Genomic DNA, 22660 nt, shown 5'->3' with positions numbered 1-22660 from the left:
TACACCCATTTACAAGAATGGTCAGAGGGAGGATCCGGGGAAATACAGGCCAGTCAATCTAACCTTTGTGTCAATCTAACCAAGTGATTGTGCCCTTGTACTCAACATTGCTGGGGGCACACCTCAAATACTGTGTTCAGTTTTGGGCCCCTCACTATAAGAAAGACATTGAGGTGCTAGAGTGTGTCCAAAGAAAGGCAATGAAGATGGTGAAAGGGCTGGAGAACAAGTCTTATGAGGAGTGGCTGAGTGAACTGGGATTGTTTAGCCTGGAGGAAAGGAGGCTGGGGGGAGACTTTATCACTGTCTACAACTAACTGAAAGGAGGTTGTAGTAAGGTGGGCGTTGGCCTCTTCTCCCAAGTGACAGGTGGTAGGACAAGAGGCAATGGCCTCAAGTTGTGCCAGGGGAGATTCAGATTAGATATCAGGAAAAATTTCTTCACTGAAAGTACTATCAGGCACTGGTAGAGACTGCCCAGGGAGGTGATTGAGTCACCATCCCTGGAGGTAGATGAAGTGCTTAGGGATATGATTTAGTAGTGGACAGGTAAGGTTGGACTTGATCTCAAAGGTCTTTTTTTAACTCAAGTTTTCTATGATTCTATAAAGACAGCATAGCTAGCTGTTCAAGGGAGATTATTGTCCCACTCTACACTGCACTGGTAGGGCCTCCTCACCTTGAGTACTGTATGCACTTAGGAATGCCTCAATATAAGAAAGATATCATCTTATTAAGAGTCTGTCCAGAGGAGAGAAACCAAGATTGTGAAAGGTCTCGGGACAAGACATTGGAGGAGCTGCTGAAGTCACTTAAACTGTTCAGATTGGAGAAGAGAAGGCTGAGTGGAGAGCTCATCGCAGACTACAACTTCCTCAAGAGGGCAGTGGAGGGGAAGGCACTGATCTGTCTCTAGTGCCAGCAATAGGACGTGAGGAAATGGAATGTAGCTATGCCAGTCTAAGTTCAGATTGAACATTAGAAAAAGATTCTTCACTGAGATGGTGGTAGATCACTGGCACAGTGAAGCCACACCTGTAGTCCCCACACTATGAAAACCTTGGCATGTAAACCCAATATACACACCAACTAAACTCTGTGTTTTCCCTGTTTAGGAAGATAAATGTTTCCCTGATCTTTGTTAAATATAATTTCACAAAGTTTTAATTTTTTCCTGTGGAATGGTTGCTTACAGTGCTTTGAACAGTAATATGTTTTCTTAACCAGTTAATAGAAGAATTACATAGACAACTAGAATGCTCTCATTAAAGTTTCAGCATAATTAGAGATAAATGTTTCATAGAATCACAGAATCACTAGGTTGGAAAAGACCCCGAGTCCAACCATTCCTATCAACTACTAAACCACGCCCCTCAGCACCTCATCCGCCCGTCTTTTAAACACCTCCAGAGATGGTGACTCAACCACCTCCCTGGGCAGCCTGTTCCAGTGTCAAGTGACTCTTTCTGTAAAAAATGTTTTTCTGATGTCCAGCCTGAACCTCTGCTGGTGAGCTTGAGGCCATTCCCCCTTGTCCTGTCCCCTGACACTTGGAAGAAGAGGCCAACACCCTCCTCTCTACAACCTCCTTTCAGGTAGTTATAAAGTCTGCCCTCAGCCTCCTCTTCTCAAGGATAAACAACTCCAGCTCTTTCAGCCGCTCCTTATTAAGACTTGTTCTCCAGCTTCATTGCTCTTCTCTGGACTCGCTCCAGAGCCTCAACATCCTTCTTGTAGCGAGCGGCCCAGAACTGAACACAGGATTCTAGGTGCAAATCCCCTTCTAGCTCAACTTTCCTTCTGACCTCTGGATAAAATCCAGTAACAGTTCTAGACTTCAAAAAACAGTATTTATCTTCCATCTAATTTATTTAGATTAACCAGTTCTCTGGGAACAATTTTTTTAACAGAAAATGTCCTAAAAGCCTTTGTCGCTGGATAGTATATGATCAGCTCTACCTTTTTTTCTGGTGTGTAAAATAACATTAAATTCAAAACTCAGTATGACCTCAGGTCTTCAGTTTCCTGCTGTTATGTGTCATCATTAATGCCTTCATCTATCTCATTCTTTGAACCTGTGTCCTAGCTCCCTTTCAAGACACTGGCATCAATGTTCAAACTGGATTACAGATGCTCGTGTAAGTCAACTGCTTGTAAGGTCCCCCTATGAATTTTAAGTAATCTCCTTCCTACCACCACACTTTTTTGGGGTGTAAGCAGAATCTTTAATATTAGCCTATGCCTTTCTGGCACGCCTAGGTCATACAAATAGAACCTTATCCTTCATATGCAAACTTTGAATAAGTATTAGTTCTTTATCTGATTTCTTTAAATGGGGTTTTTCTAATTCTCATTAAATTAAATTTTAAAACAAGTTCCATAAATAATATTAAAAGGAATACATATTGTTATCTTGCTCAGGTATGTCCTATTTGTCTCTCTTTCACATAACTAAAGTTTTCTCTATTTTTTTCCAAGAAGAAGATTAATGATTTTTTTTTTGGTAAGTATAGAGAAAAAAATTAAAATACAGACATGATTGACTGTACTATTTTCTGATGTAATCCTACCATTTATACCTGTTAATTTAATTATGGAGAGCTTCAAGTTGCAAAACCCAAACTTATACAAGTCTTAAAAACTTTAAATTTTCAAAATCAATTCAAAATTCAATTCTAAACCAGTCTTTTCTAATTAAAAGTGGATCTAGTTTAAATTTCAGGTAAAAATTTGTGATTTAATTCTATAATTGTCACCCTATTCATTTTTCAGAACTCATTGTGATAATGGAAACCTTCTTACACAGAAGTTTAGTATTCTACACGTAACAATGTTGCCTATGCTAAAATTCTGTATGACATATTTTTCCTTTTTACCTTTACTGTTATATATTCTATGAGTGAAACTCATTTTAGATATATTCGTCTGAATTAATTTAACATAGGTTCCTACAAAATGATAGTAAGGAGAAAGAATAAATCTACTATGAAGATTAATTTTTTAATTTCCATAATATGAATTAGTCTTAAGCTTAGACTAGTCATTATTAATATAATTCCGAAATTGGAGTAAGCAGCATTTTAAATGAAAATTCTTTCAGATTTTCATCTTAGAATTGAAACAAGTAACTTCTCAAAATGTTGAGAAAATAATGAAAGATAGAGTAGAGCTTGATTTGCAGTGATAAGTTGTTTCCTTTATTTTCTCAAAAAAATGATAGGGGTTTTATGCAATTTAGGGAAGGTAAGAAACATAATGACTTACGGATGGTTGCATCCTCTTTTTTTTCCAAATAGTTCAAAAATATTTTGCACATATTAAAATACGTATCAACACAGTGATGGCTAAAAAAAATCATGGGAAAGGATTCAGAGTGTAATTCAGGCAAGGGTAAATTGGAGTTAGAGAGTAAAACTTGAACTTTTTTACGTTGTGGAAATGTGAACAACTTATTCTGCTAGAAATCAATGCACATTGACTTTTAAAACTTCTGTGCATGTCATAACCCATACAGTCAATAGCACTGTACCCCGATTCCTGAATTGGTCACATCTTCACACTCATTTGTATGAAGATTTTACTGTACTCTTTGTTATAAACTGAATTTTCCTGTCCATGTGCCCTAAAGCAAAAAGTCACCTCATTCCTTACTCAGAGAGACTGAATTGACTGTAGGAGAATTACAGCACATACAACTGGAAAATTGTTCTCTCTTCACAAGAGATACATACAATATACCTATAACAAGCTCCTTTTTGTCCTCTTCTCTCTCTCTTTTTTTTTACCCAGGTGAGAGCTTTCTCTAGATATGTATATAGGAGATTCAATTTCCTTGAATTACATGAGAACAAAGATAGTATGTATCATACTTTATGTGCAAGTAATCCTAGTGACACAAATGCACAAAAGCTACAAATCATTTTATAGCATTAATAAATAATGTGCTATGTAGAGTATACATGTAAATCACCATAAAGTAGTGTTCCTACTCATTTGACTTACAAGAATGACTCGTTTGTTTGCAAGAATTATGTTTAAAATTCTAACAGAATAAAAATACTAAGGGGGGGGGGGCTGTGGTTTGGTTTTTTTGTGGAATTTTGGAATTTTCTAATTGTTTTCCATTTGAATTTTCACTCAACACATCTGACATCACTGACAGTCAGCCTTCTATCTGTCAGTATCAACAAATGGACAAATGAAATACACCACCTCTGTCTGCCACGTACATTTACAAAGGGTCAGTATAGAAAAATTATATCAGTTCCTTAGATATCCCTGCTAGTATTATCTTACTAAAAATCATATCAACTGATTGATACCTTCTGCTCAATAATCATATTTTAAAATAATTTTTTGATATGCCTCATCAAGCTGCTTCTTCATTTCTTACTGAATAATTTTGACAGACCTGCTTGGAAAATCAATGCCTCAGAGCTGTGTTTGGTTTTACTGCTGAATCCATTTGCAGTGTATTATCATAAAAAGCATCAAAGTGAAATTTATTGATGGTGCTTGTTTAGTAAGCATGCAACTGTTAACTCTAAATATAAATATTTTAATGGCATGATTTTTTAACATAAGAAAAGAGCAAAGAGATACAATCTCTGTAATTTGTCACAAAAAACACTTACTTTCAGATATAAAAAAAAGACCTTGGGAACTGTGTACAAAGATCTGCTCTTACCTGACAACATTCCCAGATAGAATCACAAACATTAAAAATGTTTTGAATATTATTTTTGTTCTTACTGTTATTGATTTGATCTAAATAAGATACATCAATTATATGATATTATTTATACTGCTGAGAAGTTACTATTTGGTATTTATAGATTGAAGAGCACTTGAAGAAGAGTAATTTGCCTGTCCAAAATTCCAGATGAGACTGACATGTTTCTTCTAAAATGACCATCATCATAATTGCTTTTAGAAATTAAAAACTGACTTAAAATGATCAGTCATTTTCTACATTAACAAACTGGGCTACCAGATTTGTTTTCATGTACCTCTTATGTGCCCCAGCAGTCCATGCTACGCTGTCTTTGATTCTGTAGATCTTTGTAAAAAGACAAATAGTCATCTCTTTTCTCTTTGTAAGGATGCACAGTCAAAAACCTTAAGGAGCTTTCATGGCAACATTAGAATGAGTGAGGGATCTTGCACAAATGTGTGCTAGAATAGCATGAGACTTCAGGGGACAGGAACAAACAGCAAAAGAAACCGAAACAACTAACACATGCAAGACTTAAATTACATGATAACCTCTCATTTATTTTAACATCTATGTGAGATATCTTTTCGGAGATTTTTTTTCTCATATGAGGAATAAATGTTTAGTGTGTTTGATTTTTTAATCTTCACTAGTCTATAAGGAACTCTAGATGCTATTATGCTATACCATCATTTCAAAGAATAATTCAAAAGATAAAAATTTATTTTTAAAAAAGCAAAAAAATCTGATATTTTGTGATTTTCATGCTTTTTATTAACGAAATTATTTTGATATGTTATTAAATAAATAGTTTAATAAACATCTTGATGATGACCAGGTAATTTCTTAGTTCTACTAAAAAATATGTTCATTTTGATATTACAGCTTTTACACTTAATTTTCCCTCATTTTGTTAGTTTATTTTTACTCTTAGCTTTACTATTCCAGTCCTCCATAGCTGAACTTGTTACTTCTAGTACTTTTGGATTCTTTAGATGGAGATGACAAATAAATTTCTGCTCCAAACTCCTTTTAAACTATCTGGAAGATCTAAAGTCATATAAATACCTACCATGATAAATGGAACAGTCAGAGTAGGACATTTAAAATGAACAGTAACTCAGGTTCTGATTACATACCTGTAAAGGTAGACAAGAAATTGTATGCAATTGTTGCTAGCCTTGAAACTAAAATTCTCTTCCTTAAGAGTCACATTCTGACTACAAAACTATAGTACTTTTTGGAGTATTGTGGTAGAGCAACAATGTCATCCAGTGTTCAGGGCTGTAAATCCCCTACTGAATAATACACCACATATAACAGTATATTTTCTCAGTTTAAAGTTTCCTGTTTAAAGGTCTAAATTTGCATAAAATGAATAATTTTCCAAGGTTAACATATTTTACAATGTTTATTGATTAATTTATACTAGCAAGGTTTACCTATTTGTTAGTTACCAAGGATTACTTAAATTCAAACATAGCTTGCCTACTGCCTGCTTATAACTAGTAAAACACAAAACTGAACCTTCACTTTTGTGTAAATGTTAACACGCTACAGGTTTTTTCTCCTAGGGGATTGTATTGATTAAAGGAAAGAAGTCAGATGTTGGAAGACAGAAACGAAGAAACACTTCTAAATTAAAATAATATGTGACTGCTGATGCTACATAGATACTACTTCTTCAGCAAAGTCAGCATTTAGAGAATTTAAGCAAGTCACATAAATGGCAGAAACTTTAAAAACTGCTAAATGCCTTAAACAGGAATAATTGGACTCCTCAAATGTACTTTCTCCTTTGTGTAGGAGTTTACATCCTCATCCACAACAAGTAAACAAAAATTTGAATTGAGTCTTATGTTGAGATTTAACAACTTAAAACAATGCCCATCAGGCAGTATTAATTCATTAGAATTACACTAAAGAACAATTGCACAAGTCAAGCAAATTCTCATTGCTTCCTTTGTAGTGTCACATAACAATAACCAGACAGTGCACACATCAAGGATCAAAAACATTTATCCTCTCCATAGTTCTGACAAACATAATCAGAAGTCTCAATGTTTATGTCAGCAAATAATAATACTTAGCGGGACTTATAGGTGGATCAGACATAACTAATCTAAATTCCATTAAAAACTACCAGAGGGAAAGAGATCTAAAGATATACAAGTGTGACAGCTAAAATGGTGAATAATGTACACTGTACACCTCACCACCTCTGCAAAAGGTTTTAATTTTATTTTCACTGAACTGAAAACACAGGAATGTACTCAAATATTTAAGTTTTAAGGTCAATGACATTTTTTTATCTCTCTCTTTTTTTCTGTAAATTTCTTCTAATTATAGATGGTCCTAGTGATTAAAACAAATAATATATGTATGGTTATGTACAGTGATAAGGGTTCCATTGTGGAAAGAAAGATAACAAAAAGAACAATAGAAGTTTCCAAGGATAAAATTTAAAAAATATCATTCATTCAAAGAAAAATTGAGATATTGTACAGCAAGGCCTGGGTGACAATAAAAAAGCTGTGGTATTAAATTAAGTATTATAAAATGCAGGAATATGCATTTTGGGAACAATAATGAAAATTAAATTAATAACTTGGAGTGTCATGTTCTTAGGCAGGTGGTTCTTGGACAGTTTCAGTACTCAGTACAATAAATACGATGAGTCTTTAGGGTGTAATATTTAACCTAACAAATGTTTAAGAAAGATTTTAACAAGGTAGCATCTGGATCTGCAGGTCTTATCATTTCAAAGGTCAGCATATCTCTGCAGACCCACAAAACGAGTCTAATAAAAATTTTGCAAAGATGTCATGTTTCTGTACTAATGAACATTAGCACTTGGTAACAACTGCGAAAGACCTCAGAATACTAACCAATTAGTAAGTTATTATAACTGTAAGACACAACCATAACATGTGTGTGGGAAAGACAAATGTGGGTCAATGTTGTATCACTGGAAGCATTATTATATAGAAAGATATAAAACCATGTCACAAAGCTCAGTTGGATCTCATCTTCCAGAAAGATTACAATTCTGCATCTGAAGAGATTAAGCTAGAAGTCATAACGATGGTATATTGTTTTTTTCCCAATAAAATGCTTCCCTCAAAATGTTTACAAACTGAACATTTAATAGGAAATAATCCCACATTATTACTGGAATACTGAGAATAAGTCTAATAATATATTTTCTATACGTTATTTTATATATATATACACACACACATATATATATCATATATCAGATTTGCCTAGTCTTATCTAATTAAATTTTATGTATTGATAAAATAGAAAATAGGGGGGTTGCCCCCATAAAAAACCCTGTATTCTTCGTAGTATACTGTACTATATATCGCATTAGGCTATAGTATATATACTATGAAGCATATCAGAAGACATAAAGCAAATCTAATATATAGGTGCAGAGGTAACAGTATCTCATCCTGTGACGTAAATCAGAGCTAAAGTTTATCAAACTGGGAAGCATGGCAATGCAAAACACAAGGTGCCTCTGCCTGAGTCAGTTCAGAAATGGCAAAAATGTGCCCACAATGATCTTCATGACCATTCAGAAGTGGAGGAAAATGTTTATTAACCACACTGTTTATGATAGTATGGGGAAAAGACAAATACAGGACTCATTTTTCCCATTATCAGTGTAAAGACAGTGCAGGAATGTTAGTCATCTCATTCAGATACCTCTCATTAAAAAACATTCAAGTTTTTTCAGAAATACTTACCCTTTTGACTTACTGCACAGATCCTCAGTTTTGCATGTAGTTATGGAAGATTTCTTTGGAAATACATTCTCAACATATATTTTTATACATAGCTGTTCTGAATTTAAAATGTCTGTTCTTAAAATAGAACATAAAGAAATCACTAAAAATTGGTGGTAAAATTTTCTGACATGCTACCCATTAGAATGTGACTCAGTCTTAAAACCTTTTGACTCTATGTCTACCCCATTATTTATGATAGTTAAGAAGTCTCTGTATGTCTACCCCATTATTTATGATAGTTAAGAAGTCTCTGTATTTTGTTACATCGGGACAAAAAGTATAAAGTAAATGTTTATACATATTATGCTAATTAGCATCCATTCTCAGCAACCTCTTTACCGCTTTGCACAATGTAAAGGTTGAAATACAAAACATTTACCGCTGCAGGCATGGTAAGGCATAGGAGACCTAAGGTAGGCATAGAAAAAGGAATCTCTCATAGTAGAGTAGATACCTCCCTTGAGTTCCACCTAATTTTAGCACATACAGGTGAGAAAGAAAGCTAAAGTTTCCTTGCCGTATGAGAAACTTGTGCTGTAGGAATTTGTGGCTTTAGCATTGAGTTACAGTCAAACTTCATCATTGAATGTTTACTGGAATATTGTACAGTACACCAGTCAATGAGAAGCAGTTCAGGTACACAGAAAATTGTGGCTGTGGCTGCTTTCACTAGTGACTAAATAATGATTTTGATAAATATTGAAATGCCTGATGCATATAATGATCTAAGCATTAGGAACAATCTTGTCTAACTTATAATGATCAAGACATACACCTCCCAGTGGCTTGTACATTAGTATCACTCAGGGCATCATAATAATGAAGTCTCAGGGAGGACACATACTGAGCTTGAAACACAGATGAATCTCTTAGCACTACTTCAGTAAAAAATCTCTTAGCACTACTTCAGTAATAAATATATTTACTACTTACCTTTGCTGCAGCAGTCCCAGAACGGTACAGGCCAATCGGAAACTCCACAGAGCAGAAATCACATGGCTCTGGTACAAACCTTGCCACACCACCACCTTTTTCTGAAACTTGATAGGAGATCATATTTCAGATTTGGTTTTCTACAAGGATTCCAGTTTCAAAAACATTTCTGGGTGACTTAATATTTGCTTTCAGTAGTAGCCCAATAAATACTATGTCTGGCAGGGATTGTTTGCAAATCAAACACCACAAGAGTGTTAAAATGAGCAACTTGTTTTTAGTAAAAGTAATCCATGGGAAAACCTCAATTTTGTCTGAAAGATTCTTTTTTCTTCAGTTTGATGAACCTATAAATTGATTCACTGTAGTTTAGTTTAAATCATAGATAAGATGTATTGTAAATGCATTGTAAAATGAAAGAGTTAAAAGATACGCTAAAAAGAGTGGCTAGTGAAGAGTAATCCAATGGTCAAAAAAATGACCAAAATAGTTAATTGTTTATGATATAATTCTTAGTTCTAGAAATCTAGTTCACTTCTCTTGAACCCCATAACCATTTGCGTTTAATATTGTATTTTTGTTGTATGTTAATTTATGTGTTTCTTATTTATTAAGAGACTACAAGCTTGATTGTTCCTTTAAAAGTGAAAGCTGTACACTTAGGGGAAACCTTGCTTGTGAAAAATATATTAAAGTCTCACATGAACTCATATTCAAACAGACCCGTTAGTAATACATTAAAGTAAATAAACTGGCAGTTACATGAAATATGCCAATGAAATATTAATTTATTTATCTAGGAATCTTACTCCTTCTCATTGCCTGAGTAGACCCCAGAGGTCCTAGGCTGGTCTGCCAATTTGCTCCTGGTTCTTTTGACATGCGGACGATTAGGAACTCTGGGTATGTATAAATAAATAAAAAGGTTTGTGCTGCAAAATTCATGATACAGAAAAAAAATCCTCAATATCTAAACCACATATTTAAATTCTTTTAGACACTGCTGTCTTGGTATATATTTTGAACTTCATAGAGAAGCTTTAGAAAGGTTATTTGTAGCTAGGTCAAAGATCAAAGCTCTGAGCTAATGAAGGGTCACGGTCAGTTTGTAATCCAAAGTCTATGTATGTCTCAGTTGATCTGTGTTTAATCAGGAATTACAAGTATGCATCAAGCCATTGCCATTATTGTCAGTGCTGCAGAAGGGGCTGCCTAATATTTTAGTGCCCTGTTGCACAGTAATTAGTATTTGACAGTGATTTTTCACTTAATGCTGCTGAACAAACTGTTGATGTAGATCAAATGACAAATTTTGATGATGGAGGCAGCTCATATGGGAAGGGGAAGGCAAAGAGTTATGTGGAATGAACCTGAAAAGGTAAACTGCTGGTAAAAGTAAGAATATTTTTAAGCAAACTTTCTTTATAGAGTCTTAATTATCAATGCCATTCTTAAAGCCATAGGTAACTACATTATTGCTAATTTTCAGGGGTGTCCTCAAATTTAATGTAAAGCTCCACAGATGCTTTGTTCTTATACAACTTGAGTAATCTTTCAACATTTTTTTGAGCAACAGATGAATACTGGCAAGAACAAGCTAGCTGCTGTCCAAGGGGGAGTGGGAAGCAGTGAAACGAGAGGTACTGTTTATGAATGGGAAGCAGAAGCAAAGCAAGTCACTACAAAGCGAGTTTCCATATGTCAGTTTTGGGCTTGTTCTATGCAGGGATAGGATTTAGACTCGATGATCCTTGTAGGCCCCTTCCAACTCAGGCCATTCATTCTGTGATTCATATTCCAGTTGTAAAGGAAACTTAACAGCTTTATATGGCTCCTCACTGTGAATCACACAGAATCACAGAATAACCAGGTTGGAAGAGACCCACCGGATCACCGAGTCCAACCGTTCCTACCAAACACTAAACCATATCCCTCAGCACCTCGTCCACCCGTGCCTTAAACACCTCCAGGGAAGGTGACTCAACCACCTCCCTGGGCAGCCTGTTCCAGTGCCCAATGACCCTTTCTGTAAAGAATTTTTTCCTAACGTCTAGCCTAAACCTCCCCTGTCGGAGCTTGAGGCCATTCCCTCTTGTCCTGTCCCCTGTCACTTGGGAGAAGAGGCCAGCACCCTCCTCTCTACAACGTCCTTTCAGGTAGTTGTAGAGAGCAATGAGGTCACCCCTCAGCCTCCTCTTCTCCAGGCTAAACAACCCCAGCTCTCTCAGCCGCTCCTCATAAGGCCTGTTCTCCAGCCCTTTCACCAGCTTTGTTGCTCTTCTCTGTACTCTCTCCAGAGCCTCAACATCCTTCTTGTGGTGAGGGGCCCAGAACTGAACACAGTATTCGAGGAGCGGTCTCACCAGTGCCGAGTACAGAGGGAGGATAACCTCCCTGGACCTGCTGGTCACGCCGTTTCTGATACAAGCCAAGATGCCATTGGCCTTCTTGGCCACCTGGGCACACTGCTGGCTCATATTCAGTCGGCTGTCAACCAACACCCCCAGGTCCCTCTCCTCCAGGCAGCTTTCTAGACAGACTTCTCCCAGTCTGTAGCACTGCATAGGGTTGTTGTGCCCCAAGTGCAGGACCCGGCATTTGGCCTTGTTAAACCTCATGCCATTGGACTCTGCCCAGCGGTCCAGCCTGTTCAGATCCCTTTGCAGAGCCTCCCGACCCTCCAGCAGATCGACACTTCCACCCAGCTTAGTGTCATCCGCAAACTTGCTAAGGGTGCATTCGATGCCTTCATCCAGGTCATTGATGAAGACATTGAACAGGGCTGGACCCAGCACTGAGCCCTGGGGAACCCCACTTGTCACTGGCCTCCAGCTGGATTTCACACCATTTACCACCACTCTCTGGGCCCGGCCATCCAACCAGTTTTCCACCCAGGAGAGTGTGCGCCTGTCCAGCCCAGAGGCTGACAGTTTCTCAAGCAGAACGCTGTGAGAAACTGTGTCAAAGGCTTTGCTGAAGTCCAGGAAGACCACATCCACAGCCTTTCCCTCATCCAGTAGCCGGGTCACTTTGTCATAGAAGGCAATCAGGTTAGTCTGGCAAGACCTGCCTTTAGTGAACCCATGTTGACTGGGCCTGATCACCCGGTTCTCTTGCATGTGCTTCATGATAGCACTCAAGATCACCTGTTCCATGACTTTCCCTGGCACTGAGGTCAGACTGACAGGCCTGTAGTTTCCTGGGTCCTCCCTGCGGCCCTTTTTGTAGATGGGCACAACATCAGCCAGCCTCCAGTCCAGTGGGATTTCCCCAGTCTTCCAGGACTGTTGGAAGATGATGGAAAGAGGTTTGGCCAGCACATCCGCCAGCTCCTTCAGTACCCTAGGGTGAATCCCGTCCGGCCCCATAGACTTGTGACTGTCCAGTCGGGCTAGCAAGGCTCTGACCACCTCCTCTTGGATCATGGGAGCCTCATTTTGCTCCTCTAGCTCCTGGGTTTGTACACAGGCGGAACGACCCTCCTTACGACTAAAGACTGAGGCAAAGAAGGCATTAAGTACCTCAGCCTTTTCCTCATCCCCTGTTACTGTTGTCCCTTCTGTGTCCAATAGGGACTGTATGGTCTCCCTAGTCCGCCTTTTATTATTTATATATTTGTAGAAAGATTTTTTGTTATCTTTCACTGACTTGGCCAATCCAATTTCTAGCTGAGCCTTAGCCCTTCTGATTTTTTCCCTACACAATCTCACTTCCCTCCTGTAGTCCACCCAAGAGGCCTGTCCCTTCTTCCAGAGGCCATAAACATTTCTTTTCTTCTTGATATCCCTCAAGATCTCTCTATTCAACCAAGCTGGCTTTCTCCCCTGCCGGTTTTTTTTCCGGACCACGGGGATGGCTTTCTCTGTGAAGAAACAGAAAGTTTTGAAATTCATCATTGTGACTGTGACTGAAGTCCTAGATTCTGAGCTGGGCATACATTGCTCTACTCAGTGAGAATGACTATGAGGAATGCTTCCTTGAATATGTTTACATTGTACTTTCTTATTACCCTTCTTATATGGATGGAAAAGCCTGACAAGAGTATACACACTGAAAAGTAATTGTGAAGCTGGTAGACTTGACTGGAAAACAATAAAAACCTATGCATGTTAAACTTCTTAACAGATAAAATATAAGTATGTTTTCTATTTAAATGCCAAATTTTTAAATGTTATTTTTTAGTCTTCAATACTATGGCAGGTAGATCAGAAGATGATAGTGATGTGATAAAATCCATATTTATTTATAAATTTATATTAAACTAAGTCAAACAGTTATAAAATATTAAAGATACCTTGCATAGTTTACTCCTCATACATACATTGCCACAGAGTCTGTGTGTTAAAATACATCGATGGGTACAAAAGTGTCTGCACTCTGAAAACAAAAAGGATATATTTGGACAGACTTTCATGGGTATGAAGTTTTGTGCATAAAAAGAAATCAAGACAATTTTCATGACTTTGTTATATGCTTATTCTTCATATTCTTCTTTTTATTATTATTATCATTATGTTTCCTACCTGCATAATTGTCTCCTGAGAATGTGTAAAGGCATGCACAAACAAAGAGTAACAATACCCTTTCTATTATATCACCTCTGGCTAGTTAAACAAGAGCTGCACAAGCCAAAATAACAGAACTTACAAAAAAAATGGAGAACATGTGATATACATTTTTTATTAGCCTAAATGTTCCTACCTGCTAACTCAAATCTTTTTGTCTGCATTGACCAGAAGGTTCAAAAGAAAGAAAATACAGAAGAGTTAGCCATTGGGAAGAGGAATAGAGATGATCATGAAGATATCATAAGCCCTGTCCATTCCAGTTTTGGTTCTTCTTTTTGTTTTAGATATTTCTTGACATGTTACCTGATTCCCCACAGTATTGTTCTTACTGACAGAGAGTTAGGGTAAAAAGAGAAACCCTAACTGAGGACGGTTCAATAATGTATACATTTCCTGATAAATGGTGTTCTAATATAATCCTAATTTTGCAATGAATCCTTTACTGTCAGATAGTCCTGTAAAATCTGGTTCCCTACAAGATCAGGGCCATAGATTTCAATTCATTAAAATGACATTAACAAAGTTGGATTTAGGATATCTACTTCATTTTATTCTGTACTTTTTGTAACAGGAGAAAAATACGTGTTAGAGAGAAAGAGTTTGTTTTTAAGTGAACATCATTAAACCTATTGTCTTTTAATACATTCTCATAACTTCATCTTTCAGAGTTTTGGGGTTTTTTTTGAACAAATATCACTATGAGACTTTACAAATAGGAAATTTGCAACCTTAAAGACCAAAATAATTATTTATTGACTAACACACAATTGATACTAGTGATTAAGAAGTTAAGCACTAGGATACTCAGTACCTATGGTAGGACACTTAATAAATCTTTCTTGACCGGACACTTAACATGCCGATAAGTAAAGGTTGGCTGCTGTTACTTTTTGAACTACACTGCTCCTTTTATTTCTGCTGAGTTGCTATTTTCCAGTTCCTTAGGCTTTTATAACTTTTCATATCGGTCTTTTCACTCTTGAATCCTTGAGCTGCTAACTACCCAGTGAAAACTGTCTACTGTCTGAAATTGTACCTTTCTTACCTTGAATGGCTGTGGTTTATGGACTTTCTCATGGCTTCTTCACATAGCTTAGCAGTTTTCTTAGAAACATAAGCCAAGTACATCTGTGCTCTGTCAAAACCAGGCCTTGCACCACAGCCAGCTGAACCTCTGGGAGGAAGGTTACATACAGGATACACCTATAATGATTTATTTAATGATGTTAGGGACCACCTAAAAGCAGCAGAAGACAGTCAACAAACTGTATTATTAAATTGCTGTCGCACTTAGCACAGTTTTGTCAGGGCCAACTAGCACTCCCAAGGTAGAACCTGGACATGCTTTGAGGGGTTACTATTGCACAGAAAATGTTAACACCTGGTAGTTCTGTTGTAGCTTCCCAGTAATGGGGCATGAGAGGGTTTAATAATTCAGGCTCCAACAACAGAGAGTCAATATAGGCACGTTTAATCTATTAGTTTCTACTTAGCCTATCATTCCACCAATCTGACATTAAAAACAATGCAAGAGAGGTAAAGGATGTACAACCCAAAGTCAGAATTAATATATTATCTTCAAGAACAGCTATAGTGAATATGTGCATATTACAGTGAGACACTTTGGGGAGACTGGGGTAGTAAGAACACTTTGTTCAAAATCACTGAGCACACTACAATTCAATATCAAAAGCCACAAAAAACATAAGAAAAAAAGTTTGCCAAATGAGTACAGATTTATTTTAAAATACATATAATTGTTTTTTTTTTCCTGAACAAATATGCATGAACATGCATGCCTACACACGTGAAACAGAGTATGTTCTGGTGAAGATTGCTAAGACATTCCTCCCAAAATAACTTAAAAGAATTAACATGATGAATGTGTAACTTAAAGCAGAAACATGTTACATTTTCTCTACTCTGCAAGCTGAAAGCAGCTTGGTTGATTTGCTTTGAACTTTTAAAATATTCATCTTTTGTAGTTTCAAACTAGGCAAAAGAATTTGCAGGCCAGACAGAATAGGTTGTGTTTGTTCTTTAAACAAGACAGAGGTAATGAAAAGTAGGCCAACAAGTGGAATACTGTTTGCATCCTTAACTAGTCCCATTATTTCAAGCTCTCCAGACTAATTTCAGAGTCTGTAGAAACATGCAACATTTAATTTCTTCTGTAGGTTTGCTTAGCATTGACACAAATTGAAATTAGAACATTCTTCTTGAATTACAATGTGTTTTACCCCATACATCCCCAATAGTCTTCATAGTTTATGTACAGAAATGGGATTTCATGTTTCCTTTCCTTGTACCACTTTACTCTGTTACTGGGGAAAAGTATTAACAAGGAAGGTATGAAATATCATTCTCAATATATTAAATAAATGTTTCCTTGTTCTTGCTGTCCCAGCAGAATACCCAAAGTGTGCATTTTCCCTTATGTGCATGCTTCTTTGTCCTCAGGATAAAGAATAAGCTATAAGAGAACATTCACACACCCAGTGTTAACACTGGATAAACCCTTGTAAGCTGACTAGCCCTGGACAATCAAGGGAGGAAAACAGATTTAGTCCAATATGTGTTACTCCATATTTCCTGACTTTGAAGGAAAGTGTTATCCCTTCTAAAATTTCATAGCTTTGACAGAGGCATATTTTCTCAATATTTTATTTTGTTTGTGTCATAACATTCAACTCAACTATTAGTGTGTTAACAAGAGTTTTGAAAAAGGGAAAGGGAAAGGGAAAGGGAAAGGGAAAGGGAAAGGGAAAGGGAAAGGAAAAGGAAAAGGAAAAGGAAAAGGAAAAGGAAAAGGAAAAGGAAAAGGAAAAGGAAAGGAAAAGGACTATTTTGTGGCAACTGTTCTATGTTTACTCAAAGGGAAAACAGGTAACATATATCACAATGCAGTTTACAGAGAAAGGAACAGAAGTAAATTAAAGCCAAAGAGTAGAAACTCCATATGCCACAGATTGCTGAACACCTGTTTTCCTCTAACACTCTTGAATCTAATGGGAGGCCAACGTTAAAGTTGTGGTGCAGGAGCTACCAATGTATTTTAATCTAAAGAAATATAATCTATAAACATTTTTTTTTTGTAGGGCTAGAACTGACACACCATCCTATTATAACACTGAAGAGAAGAAATATCAAAGTTGCATAGGTCTATGATGGTTGGTTTGTTATTGTTATTGTTCTTACTTTTATTGTTGATGTCATTTTATGTATTTCCTTATTTTGATTCCAAGCAGTTTTTCCACTGGTGTCTTTATTGTGCTTTTGTACATAACAATCAATGATCTTGCTTCCCTTTCTAGCCCTACAGGAGAGCTATGTTCTCTCACTCCATCTGCCATCAGCCTCTCTCAGGTAATAAATGAGAGAGATGATGAGCACTCTGCTTGCCTCCCTCAGGTGCTGTGACTCACTCTCCTGGAAGTGTTTTTTGCTTGGGGGATTCTGGCTGTTAGTACTTTCCTCCTCCTTTCTCTCTCCTGTACAAATGAATAGCCAAAAGCAGACCATAGGACCATAACTGCCAGCCATCTGCTTTCTCTGCAGACCAGAAAAAAGCATATACACACACACAAAAGGATATATCACTCTGATTGTGTCTTGATTTATTAAAAGTGCTGTACTCTGATTATGCACAAAGAAATAGGTGCAGGGACAAAACAGAGGAAAAAAACATAGCTATTATTTATTACTGCAATTTTTCGACCATAAAGGAATCAAAAATAGAAAGAAAAAACTAAGTAATATAATCAAATTCACTATGAGTTTTACAAACGGATACTGTCATCTATGCTGGTCACTGCTATAATATTATTGTACATATACATGTACATGCAAATGTTACCAGAGGTACGTACAAAAGGTAATACCAGAGGATTCTGTTTTACTTTCAGGGACACTTCCCATTCAGAAAGTTTTACAAAATAATGAACAATACAGACACATGTTAGCAGATGAACATTTTGCTCACAAGTTGTCAATGCAATACGCTTTGTAGAATCATAGAATCATAGAATAACCAGATTGGAAGAGACCCACCGGATCATTGAGTCCAACCATTCCTACCTTAACCTCAACCAAACTATTCATATAGCTGTATTGGTAAATAATATTGCTCAAATAACCTCCTCTGTTCTTTCAAAATGTTAAAAATCATCTCTCTGTAAAAAAGTTGTAAAAGATAAAATGGAATTCCTAGGGTAAATTTAATATTATGGTAGTACTTTGATTAAGATGCATTATAGGGAATTTAAAGGTAAATTTCAAGTTTATTTTCTTAAAAATATACAGGAATTGCAAATGTCTTTCCTAATTTTAAGATTTTTCTGAAAGGAAGAATGCTGAACAAACATGCTGAGGTGACTGCTGAATAACAGACGTTATGAGAACTAACTTTACCTTCAATGATATGCTATTTATACTTTTCTTTTATGCACAGAGAAAGAAAAACAAACCCTTCCAAGGAAGACTGAAGGACTTTTTTACTTTCAGTAGAAAAAATTTTGCATTTAAACAGTAAGTACAGACACAAAGGAATATGTAAGCAGGTATTTACGATCATTTGAACTGATTTATGAGTGCATTATAGTATTATAAAAGTACTTCAGATGACGACTCACTTTGCTCTCCCACTAATCAGTTTTGAATAATTTGTACTGCTCAATGAATTTACCCATATGCATGAATATATATTCACACATACAAACCTTCACACAACTTTCAACATGTTGTTCTAGTAACAGACAGAGAAGAGAATAAACTCCAAGGAAAAAAATGCAAAACTAAGTATAAGTTTCTACAGCAAAACAACACCATCGGCACTAAAGGTACAACCTTAGAAAACTTCAGTTGGAAGAGGCTATATTTGTATGTTGAAATGAAAGAGTTTACCATTAATTCATCAAGTATTAATTTACTCATATATCTGTAAATTCATAAAGCCTAAGGCCATAAGAAATTATTAAATTCTGCAGTTTGACCAGTATGTCACAAGCCATTACATTTTCCTTCACTAATTCTGTATTGAAGACCATAATTTTTCTTTCTACTGAAATGTGCTTTCCTGTAAAGTAGCTTGCTTGTACCTGAAGTCATCTTGCTATCTTCATTATCATTTCCACTTGTGTTTCTTTTTTTTTTTTAACTTGTCCAGTGTAAGTCTTTAACCATCTTGTTTCCTTCCTTCTAATAGAATATGTCTTACCTTTTTATTCTTCATTGCTTTAATTTCTTATGAAATATTACATCAAAAGTCAATGTCCAGATTCAAAATGTACACCTATGTGAATAAAACAATATCAGAGCATGAGCCTGACCACTGGCATGTAGTTACCCATTCTGCTGCTACTAGCATTGTCTCTGGAAGTTTTTAAACCTAGGAAAACTGATATTCTCTGATACAATGCCCAAGCACAGCCCAGGGATCAAAAGCACTAACAAAGGACCATTTCTAGTGCTCAATTTGTGTGTGGCCACCCAGTTTCAGAGGGCAAGGAGAGTGTAGTAGTTTGAGTCACGCCTTGCCAAGTGATATGGATTATCAATAACCAGCTTGTGCAATAACGTGCACAGCTGCAGGTATTATGTCAATTTGTAAATTTATGAGGAAAGATTAGAATTGGTTTAAAAACAGTTAGAAATTTATTTTGAAATGTTTTGTCAAAACAAAAGAATGGTATTTTTCACTGGAGTTACACTTGGCATATAATGAGATACGGTATAGTTCATTTCTCCTCCATTTGAAATAGGATTTTTAAGGTTATCTGCAAAATATAGCATGTAAGTGTTGCTGATGGGCCAGTAGGACACCACAGTTTAGAAGTCAAAACATAAATATTAATAGTAAATTATTCAGGAGAAATAATTCTTTTGATTGAAGTAATCTTTAATGAGATTAGTAGTATACAAGAAAGTAGCTTCCAGAGGTAGCTTTCATGAGGATAATACACAATTTCAGGATAGTGAGAATCCAAAAAAAAGGAAGGAATAAAAGAAAAAAAAAATGGAGGGCATGACTACGTGAAACTAATTTCTATCAAAGAATAAAAAGATATATTTTCATCCACATAAATGCTAGTGCCAAACACAGGGCTAAATCTAAAAACATCCCTACATCTGCTTAATGTTGTCATAGGTATCTGGACTGACTATAGAAAATTACAGAGTGCAGGAGCAGAACTTCGCAAAAATTCAGAACTATTCATCTTTCATTGCGTTCCCAGAAGTATTAAAAAGTGATTAAAAATGAACACTAACGTACCTCAATAATGTATCCACATTACATAGTTAAGACATAAACTAAAGGTTTTCTATGGGTATGAAACTCTTGTTAAGCCAGTCTCTGCACTGCAAGACTATGTGTAACTATGTAATAAGTCTTCATTAAGCACACAACGATGCTACAAAAAAAAAAACACATGAGGAAACTGAAGCAGTGAAAACACACATAAAATAAAAGCTACCGAGTTTCAAAGACTGAAGGTTATGGCACAGCTCAGCGGGGGTTTGTTTCCTGTACATGGTTGATAATAGAAGTAGAAGTTTCATTTTGCTTCAGCAGCCTACTGTTTGTTGGCTGTAAGAAGTCCCTGAATAGTTGCCCCAGAAGAATTTCCATTGCAGAAGTAAAGTCCTCAATTTTTGACTTATTAGAAGTGAGTCTCTGACGGGATAGCAGGTGGAAAAAGGCTAAAAGTCCTTACTTCATGTCAATATTTTTCAAAACAAATAAAGAAAGCATGTCCCTTTTATCATAATGAAGTGATTCATTCAGGAAATGCCAAGATTCAGTTGCCTTCTTATTAAATCAGACTATTTGTCTCAGCCTGAAAACTTTTAAGTAAACTTTTCTGCAGCTGTAAGAAATTCTATGTGCATATTAGCAAAGATACAAAATTACTATATTGCTGTCACTCTGTTTTTGCAATTAATTCACCTTGACCTGTCAGTCCTTTCTAAATAAAAGAGATTAAGAACAATAGCTCTATGATGGAGAGTTAACACAGAAGTAAGGTGAGGATAAATCGAAAGATCCAAAAAGCATGAAAAAGAATCTTGGCTCAGACCTGTTCCTTTTTCCACAGAGAAAAATCCTGAATGGGTTCCTGTAGGATCACATAACAATCCAGAAAGAGTGTTCCCTTTGTCCAGAAGGAGCTAGTCTATGAGTGGGATACTTACTGTGTCCTGTAAATACATGTTACATGGCCTGAAAATCTGTGTTTCGCCATGTTTTCCTATTGATACAGGCTCTTTTTTAATGATCCTGTTTGACTTGTTCCCAGTAGAAACAAAATTAATTTAAATATTTCTTTTGTATCCAATATAATAAACTCAAAGAGTGAACTGAAATAAAATGAACAAAGTATTACATTTGTGAGAAATTGTTCACTGGTAATTCATCAGGTATAAAACATTCTCATTTTTATGACATTATCTGTTGGGACACTTGACAAAGATTAGCATAAGAATTATATTTACATTTGTGTCATGTTGACTAAAATCTATAAACGATGACAGAGATAGTGAATGTTTAGCCAGGAGCAAGTGGGATGTAAGTTTACTAGTTTATGGATTTTCCATTAAAAAAACCAAACCAAACAAAACTGAATCCTTGGTTTTAAGGAAAGTTTTGTTGCAAAGTCACCTATCTTAGTGTTCTATCAGGCTTTGCAGAACTATTTCACGGAAAGTCCTAGGGATCCCTTTTCCAAGGGTCTAATTTATTTTTTCAAGCCTGAGTGCAAACAAATTAGCAATATTCTTATTCTATGGAAAGCAGAATCAAACTGAACAAATAACAGATACGTGATTGTGGCAGAAAAGAATCACTCTTTAATAGCCTAGGCTGGTCAGGAACGTACACATTGACAGAAAATCAAGTAGGAAAATGGCAATATAGAGGTCTGACAATGCACACAATTTCCAAGGTTTGTTTTTATTTTTCTATTAGAAGCAAAGGCTTTGTGAAAGACATCATTTATGTTAATTGGGATTTCTTGAGTAATTTAATGTTGAGGTTTTTACTGTTTTTTTCATTCATATAAATCTATTCTTAAATTTCATTAATTTATATTTGAGGTCTTAAATTTCATTGAAGCACAGCCAATACATAAATTGTTTTCTTTGTTTCTCATTGTGTTGAGTCTTTCCCTCTTACATTGAATGTTACCATGTTCACGGAGTTTTTGCCTTGTATTCCTATATATAGGTAGATTTGATTTTTAGTTCCTATAATTTTTTCCAGTTTTCTGGCTTTTTTTTTTTCTTATCTTAATGCTTCACTGTGGCAGATTGTATTTGATTTTTTTTTTTATCTGAATAGCTATGTCTCTCTAAAGGTTTTCAGGAAGAATTGTTCACCAATTTCAAATGACTAGTAGAAGTATTTTTTTGTGGATGGTTTTGTGTGGCGGGGTATTTCTTTACTCATTGAAATAAGGTTTTACAGTAAAATAACTCCTCTGTTAACTTTCATAATACGGGGTGTTTGGAGGTTTCTTTTCTCAGATAGATTTTATTTTCCTTTTAATTTATATTGCTTTTATTTTTTCTCTATCTCAGATTCTCTAATGGTCTTCCTTGCATAGACATTTTTGTTACACCTTTCTGATTTGTACCACAATGTAGAATTGTAC

Source organism: Phaenicophaeus curvirostris, chromosome 2, assembly GCF_032191515.1.
Source record: "Phaenicophaeus curvirostris isolate KB17595 chromosome 2, BPBGC_Pcur_1.0, whole genome shotgun sequence".
In the NCBI taxonomy this organism is placed as follows: domain Eukaryota; kingdom Metazoa; phylum Chordata; class Aves; order Cuculiformes; family Cuculidae; genus Phaenicophaeus; species Phaenicophaeus curvirostris.
The sequence above is the reverse complement of the archived record's forward strand: the minus strand, read 5'-3'. Positions refer to the sequence as shown.